The 8,550-nt window shown below is 39.8% G+C and overlaps 1 protein-coding gene across 1 annotated transcript in view; it reads right to left on the bottom strand.

Moving 5' to 3' along the window:
- Positions 1 to 3,503: 3,503 nt before the first annotated feature.
- LOC139464960 (transformer-2 protein homolog alpha-like) overlaps positions 3,504 to 8,550 on the bottom strand; it is a 98,707-nt gene continuing 93,660 nt past the window's right edge. The window contains exon 13 of the transcript XR_011653136.1: positions 3,504 to 3,513. The gene's annotated coding sequence lies outside the window, so the exon portion shown is untranslated. The remainder of the gene's footprint in view (positions 3,514 to 8,550) is intronic.

Raw genomic sequence — 8,550 nt, 5'->3', positions numbered from 1 at the left:
CCGTTGGCTGTTTCCTGCCGAGAACCCTACCACCTTTTCTGATAAAAGGCATGTACGCTCACAGTTTACACACATCTGTCGACGTTTCGTCGAATGATACCTTTATAGGTGTACGATTTATAGTGGCAACATTTTAAGAAGTTTTTCGTTAGCAAAACAGAAATTTGGACAACCATTAGCACTTTCAGCTTTTCAGAACAGTCTTTAATTCCCTCCTAAAACACAGTTAAATTTCAAAATCAGAGGTCGGCCCAGTTGGCAATTCTCGCACAACGTTCATGTCACAGAACGTATTAAAATGTGCGTCTGAAAATTAACTCGGCAACCAGGATTCCAGCTGTGATGTACTGAATCGCCATTTTCCAAGCTTTAGTCAGAGATTTCGCAAGCTCCGAGCCTTATACACCTTGGCGTTGTGTGAGTGCCGATTGTTATTCAACTTTAGTTCCTCAATGTCCAACTAATTACATAAAACAAGTTATACCGACTGTGTAATAGAAACAGATCGATTGGTGAATACAATATAAAGTGTCACTCACCTTTGAGTTCACCGAGAAACCGTATTACACTGATTAATGTCACTTGCGTCCATTACCCGTAGGTTATAAGCTATGTACTCGGTTACGGCGGCCATCGTGATAGGTTAATGCATTGCTGACTTGTCTTACTTGGACAAGTTCTTCATCACAACTGATATTATTTAAAAACGGATACGGTTACCACCAAATAATAGAGTTAATTAATGTGTTGTTAAAGTCCCGGTAGCCTTGAGTTCCCCAGCTAATGTTGATGCAGCTTATACTGATCATGAGTTGTTGATAGTATGGTTGCTGTTGCTATTGTAGATAGTGACAAAACCCTTTCCATATTAACAAGAGTTTGCCACTAACGTGGATATATCCCCCGCCCATGTTGCAGAATGTATGACATAATTAAATCTAAACGAACCCTAACCTTTTATAACCGAGGTGGAACTTGTCATGGAAATTGTACAAAAAAAGAAGAGTTTGGAACCTGAGTCCATCTTGTTGCCATGGAAACGTAAAAAATAAAAATTTCTAAAATTTCTTGATAGCAAAAGGCACCAGTTCAGCATGTACCTGACAGACCTGCAAAGTTTCATGAAACAATATTGAACGGTTTATGAGTTATGCGAAACGAAACCTACCCTCACAGAACCTAAGTCCATCTTGTTGCCATGCAAACGTAAAAAATATAAATTTCGGTTTCTGAGTTATGCTCCGGAAACGAAACGTGACGGAGGGACGGACGGACGGAGTCCGTTTCTATATTTATATAATAAGACATCATCCGAGTCAGTTATACGAGTCCAACTATATCATGAGCATGTGTTTATGAATCACTATCAAATAGTGATGATTCCAGGTGTTCGCGAAAAGGTGACCGTATCCTGACCCACGGGTGGCACCCGTTACAAACACATGCAAAGCCAAGTCAACTGTTCACCTGAACACGGGAACATGAACTACCCGGCAAAGGAAACTTATAACCTTGTTCAGTAGATCCATACAAAGAAATAAAGACAGGTGTTAACTATAAGATAATTTTTTTAATGAAAGGAATAATTTGTACGTGTTGTCTCAGCTGTCCACGTTAGAGTGGCACTCGACAGTTCGCAACACTCTGTATCTTTGATCAGTCAGATTCTCACGGATGATGACACGCCACGAACATTTTTATCAGTTCCAAAAAATCCTGGTTTTCCCATTGTCCCATTAACCGTCACTTTCATGTGTGCACATGGTGTGTTTTGGTGAATGTTTTCTGAAAACGTTCTGACTTATCGCACCGTTTTTAATTCAGATAAAACCTAATTTACAAGTGATAAGTTTCTTTTGCCCGGCAGTGTATGATGCAATTCAAATTAGGTAATTGCATCGGATATGATGTTTGTCACTGGTGCGTCAAATTTGGTCCCACATGTCTACCATAAAACCTCTTGAAAGCTTTACTGAGAATGCTGTTTATGTTGCGGTGTATTTTATTGTTGTTGATGCTGAGAGAGTATTGTGTGTGTTAATATACAATTATAGACTTCTCGGTAGGTCAGTATCTGTTTATTGTGGACCCGAGAAAAACTATATTGACCGACTAAAAGACTAATTGTTTTATTACATGATAGTTACTGACGTGACACAAGTTCACATTCAACACGCTGAATATTGAACAGTCACCAATCACCAACAAGGTAGGCCAGGAGCCGCAGTATATTTGGCCCATGAAGATTCCGGGGTAGTTAATAGGTCTTCAGCAACCCATGCCTGCCGTAAAAGGTGACTATGCTTGTCGCAAAAGGCGACTAACGGGATGGAGCACGGGTATGGTGCCAACAAACCTAGAAACATAATCGGGGCGAACCGGGATTCGAACCCACAATCATAGGTTTCTGGCGTGCCTATGCGACGCAACTCTGCACAGCGAATCGCGGCGCCTTGGACGACTGGGCGAGAACGTCAGCTGAATGTGACACCACTTTGAACACTATTTCAGATTTATTCCAGAATATCAGAATAATGAAAGTCAAAAGTCAAAAGAGAAATGGCTCCACAAAATAATGTTCCTAATGCAATAGACAAAGAATTCTAAACAGATTATATAGACTTGGTTATATAATCTAATGACAGCCTTTGTGTTAACAAGAACGATTATTACGTTCTGTGCTGTGCAACAGAACTATAATATGTATTCACAACATAAAATTACGTCTTAAAGTGTATCAGTATGTAAATAATATAATATGCACAAGATATGATTACGGAGCCTTTTAGGGCTATACGTTTTGTTTTTATTTTTGTCACGAAATGTCAAGATATTAAGCTGATATTTCAAGATTCTAAGTTGAAACTTCAAGATACTAAGTAGAAATTTCAAGATACTTATTTGAAATTACAAGATAATAAGTTGAAAATTCAAGCTATAATCTTGAAATTAGAACTTAGTATCTTGAAATTTGAACTTATGTGTCTTGACATTTCAACACAGCATCTTGAAATTCCAACTTAGTTTCTTGAAATTTCAAGACAAAAATAAAAACAAACAAATGGTCCTAAAAGGCTTCGGTATAAGATGGATAGATTCACTTACTTTATCGACGTTTCGGAAACTGTACATGTATATATTTATTTTCACGGCGGACTCGATTTGGAGACGTTCGTTCTTTAATAATTTAATATAACATAACATATCTTCACAAAGACACAAAAAGACATCAACTTTCAGAATGATCATAACCTTTGTAGAATGATTAGTTTGAGGGGTCGTGTTATAAAAACCTGGGAACCATTTCATTCAACGCCCTTAGGAAACAAATAGTATCATATATGTATCATATATGTATAAAACCAATTTTGTTTCATCTTGTTACAACATGGTCACGTAGGCTGAATATTCATTGGTTCATCTCCATCCCACACTTTGCGTTTTATTTACATGTACCACTGTTGCTGCAATCCTTCTGGCGGCGATGGGGTAGTCTATTGGTTAAAGCGTTGTCTCGTAACGTCGAAGACCAGGGTTCGATTCCCCACATGGGTACAATGTGTGAAGCCAATGATTCGGTGTCCACCACCGTGATATTGGAATAGGTCTTCAGCAACCCATGCTTGTCGTAAAAGGCGACTAACGGGATCGGGTGGTCAGGCTCGCTGACTTGATTGATGCATGTCATCGATCCCAATGGCGTGGATCGATGCTCATGACATTAATCACTGGATCACACAGACCGCCGTCATATAGCTGGAATATTGCTGAGTGCGGCGTAAAACAACCAACCAACCAACCAACCGTGATATTGCTTGAATATTGCAAAAAGCGGCGTAAAACCATACTCACTCACTCCAAACCATCTGTAGGGCTCTGAAATTTGAGTTTTAATGAAGTATATTCAATAGAACTGGTTCGCTAATATGCATATGAATGACGTATGCCATGGTTTTCTAGTGTATACGACTTATACGCTGACAAAAATGCTTAAAATGCTACGTCAAAGATTAACTCAATAGAGGCGAAATTACCGTACGAAATCTTTGCTTAACGCAGAGCGCATTGTACGATTCCGACTATACCATGTGTTTAAAATGATTGTTTGTTTGTTTGTTGTCGTCTTGTCTCAAACACCTTGCATCACTCGCATCAAATGATTCATAAACACACGGCCGGGATAGAATAGGTCTTCAACAACCCATGTTTGCTGTAAAGGGCGACTATGCTTGTCGAAAGAGGCGACTAACAGGACCAGGTGGTCATGCTCGCTGATTTGGTTGACGCATGTCATCGTATCCCAATTGCATGATGTCAATCACAGGATTGTCTGGTCTAGACTCTATTATTTACGTCATAAAGCTGTAACATTGCTGAGTGCGTCGTAAAACCAAAAATACAAAACAAACAAACACCGAATTTCTTTAAGTCGTCACAGACACATGACATCATTCATTAACGAAAATCCTACCTGTATTCATCAGATGCCGCCTTGTGCAAATATCATAAAGGTAGCTCCTCGTCAACGCTGTGCACAAAGCACTTACATATGCATTGCATGAACCTTCTACTCGAATCAGTTGGGCCTTAAGGCATGTGTGGATCCATTTCAGAAGGGGAATTATTTGAAATATGTCTAGTTGCTCCTCGAATTAAATGAAAACGTAGCTCAAGGGAGAACACCGGTCGTGTTGCCTTACATTAATGTGATGAGATCTGAGTGACTGAGTGAGTTGGGTTTAACGCTGCTTTTAACAGTACTCCAGTTATATCGCGGCGTGTCAGCTTAATGTGGGAGGAAAGCCCGAAGTAATGCAGGTCTCAAACGTTTACAACTTCGGTGAAACCCACGAGCACGGGTATGGTGCTGACAAACCTAGAAACATAATCGGGGTGAACCGGAATTCGAACCCACAATCATAGGTTTCTGGCGTTCCCCGAGGGACGCAACTCTGCACAGCGAATCGCGGCGCCTTAGACGACTGGGCCACCCGTGCCCCGATCAGATCTGAAGAGTTGTGAACTTGTGAAAGGTGAAAGGCGACACAAGACGCACGCCAATGCTGCAAACACTTCGCAAAAGATCTCGTTTCTATTGAATTTGATTTTTCTGTGTGGGCAGTCCAATATATTGTGGAAGGCATCAATGTAACAACAACATGTTTTCACGAATACCCAATAAATTTAGTTTGCCATTACATAACTGTTTCCGATATTTGTCTAAAGGCCCGCGTCCTGAAACAGTTGTTGTTTTTGATGCATGAAAAAAGAAAAGAAATGGTTTTAATCCAGGAAATGTTTTCTCCACATGTGAATCAGTTATCATCTCCTGTGTGACTTTGATATTTGTATTTACGATTGAAAGCGATTTTGTGATAGTTTACATCAAAAAGAAGATTTCAGTGCGTGAAATTATAACGGATATTACTTTCCAAACTTCATTCAATACATGTACAACACCGGCCACAGCAAGGGAAATAAGATGACATTGTATCAAAGGAATTTTAAGAGGTAGGAATATTTCCCTTAGTGACTGCATGTGCTGATCCCCTGTATTGATCAGTACTTTTTTCGGTCACACCGTCAGATAACAAGGTGAAGGGAAATTGGGTTTAACTTCGCGTCCAAGATTATTGTGTGTGTGTGTGTGTGTGTGTGTGTGTGTGTGTGTGTGTGTGTGTGTGTGTGTGTGTGTGTGTGTGTGTGTGTTGTATGTGTCTGTTGTATATGTGTGTGTGTCTGCTTGTACTAGTCCGGACTGATGCCGATTTATAGTGCTAGCTCACTGAGATACCATGCCGCAGTTTAACATGAAGACTCCGAAACGACCAGTCCTTGTTTTTGCCCCTTAGTGCGCCAGACAGAGTAACAACAAGTGCCATCTTTTAACGTCTTTTGGTAAGACGGGGCCGGGGATCGCTCTACCACTAGACCAAGGAGGTGGTCAAAGTGGAAATGAAGCTTTCCTGCTGTGTGACAAAGTATTTATGCCAAGTATATTATATGACGCTAGTGTACAGACCGCCCAGCGTACAAGGATAAGATACTATTATAATTAGGACATAATACTTAATGGCCCTAGCAACAGAAATAACGTGTTAATAAAGAAGTTAAATGTATTATTATGGAACTGTCAATGAATTGAAAGACATTCGCGATTATATATATTCCGCTCACCGGTCGGACGCTCTCCCACTGGACCACGGAGATGGTCGTCAGATAACCAGCAGAGCTCACAACTAACATCTTGCACAATGTTGCATAAACGAGGCGACTTTCTTTCACACGTAAGACTGACATGAAACTGCTAAACTTTACTTTGTTATCTGAGGAGCAGGCGTGTAGCCTAGTGGTTAAAGCGTTCGCTCGTCACGCCGAAGACCCGGGTTCGATTCCCGACATGGGTACAATGTGTGAAGCCCATTTTCGGTGTCCCTCGCCGTGATATTGCTGGAATATCGCTAAAAGCGGCGTTTAAACCATGCTCACTCACTCACTTTGACGTCTGACCAAATGAAATCACTATCCCGAATCAGGTTGCATGCTGAATGTTATGACAGCGCCTGAAAATAATCGCATTTGGACCGGAAAACCCGTAAACGAAGACATGAGCCTCGTTCATTCTATGGTTGTACTATGATACTCTATATTAGATTCCCACATGGGTACAATGTGTGAAGCCAAATTCTGGTGTCCCCTGCCGTGATATTGCTGGAATATTGCTAAAAGCAACGTAAAACTATTCTCGCTCACTCAGTGTAAAGAAATATCTAAAGTTAATATATATATATATGATCACATGGGTTTGTCGTATGTCGTGAGTGTCGTGTGTCAAAAATATAATGGCAGCATGACATTTGATGCAAACAGATAGGGGACACTCACGATGTTAACATTTACACATGCCCCGATATGTGATATTGACATAGCTTCTGATAAAACGCTTTCCACGGTACTGTTACATAACAGTTTCACGTTGCAGCGCCGTTTCTTATCCACAGCTGTATTTCACTGGTTATGAAATGGGGTTTACCATTGTGTTCAAGGTCATTGCACTGATTAAAGGCGTCCACGCATCTGTGTGTGTGTGTGTGTGTGTGTGTGTGTGTGTGTGTGTGTGTGTTCGTGCGTGTGTGTGTGTGTGTGTGTGTGTGTGCGTGTGTTCGTGCGTGTGTGTGTGTGTGTGTCTGCTGGTACTAGTCCGGATAAATGCTGGTGTACTAGACTCAAAACAATCCTTTAAAAAATCCCTTAAAATCTTTTTTTGAGGTTACGCTCAGGTCATTCCACTCTGCATGGCCCAAACACCCACTCAAGGCTCAGATCACTCCCCGTCGAGCTCCAATAAATCCTCTACATATTTTGTACAGTATTCTTCTTCTAATGTTCTGTTTTGCCGTACAGCTTTGAAAAGTTAAGATGATCATGTGCCCATCTTCTGAAAAGGTAGTAGGTGATTGTCGTCATACTTTATGATTTGTAGAAGAAAAACAAGTTCTATGGATGAGCAACTTCTTTATTACAATTAGTGCGACGTTTCGGTGTAGATCCTAACACCTTTATCAGTGCTGAACAACATAGGTATATATACCTACATGGGTATATACCTATGTTGTTCACAACTATCCATCACTTGCTTGATAAAGGTGTTAGGATCCACACCGAAACGTCGATATGGATAGAGTAAAAAAAAGATCAAGATATAAGTTATGTGAGGATTGGAATTTTGACTGGTCACAAACTGTGTTTTAGGCATAGATTTTGATGTTGATTTGGAAAATATGGTCAATGTAAACTATACAAACAAGTTTGATAAGATAGAAAAGGAAATGAAAATGTGGGAAAAGAGAACCCTGACACCTATGGGTAGAAATGTTGTACTAAAATCATTGTTGTTACCCAAACTCAATCACCTGTTTTACAGTATACCAAACCCACACAAAATTGTAATAGAAAAGTTTCAGTCAAAATGTTTTCACTTCATCTGGAGATCTAAACCTGACAAAGTTAAAAGGAAAATTATGTCATTACATCCTAAATGTGGCGGCATCAGTTTCCCAGTGGTGGAAATGGTTACCGCCGCACAAACATTAAGCTGGATTAAGAGACTGGTTAATGGTTATTCCACATGGACAGCTTTCTTTTTTGAAAATGTTGCTATCGCAAATGTAACTTACCTGGCTGATGCTGCCTATATTAATGAAAAGATTATTCCAAACATCAACAATAAGTTTTGGAAGGATGTTTTGTTATGGTGGTCAGTGTGTTTGAATTGCTGTGATAATGTTAAACAATCTGGCGAGGATATGATGAGCAAATCTGTCTGGTATAATAATGAAATCAAAATTGATGGTAAGTCTATTTATTTTCCACAATGACATCAACGGGGTATAGCATATATAAATGACTTCATTCATGACACAGGGAAATTATATGATTTTGATGAATTTGTACAAAAATACAGTTTGAAGACAGACTTTTTGACCTATCGAGGAGTAAAACTATCAATAGTCAGGTATTTACAGATTTACTGAGAATAACAATATAATA

This window comes from Haliotis cracherodii, unplaced genomic scaffold, assembly GCF_022045235.1.
Source record: "Haliotis cracherodii isolate W230 unplaced genomic scaffold, xgHalCrac1.p SCAF_17, whole genome shotgun sequence".
NCBI classification, from domain to species: Eukaryota; Metazoa; Mollusca; class Gastropoda; order Lepetellida; family Haliotidae; genus Haliotis; species Haliotis cracherodii.
This window is presented reverse-complemented; position numbering and strand designations above follow the sequence as displayed.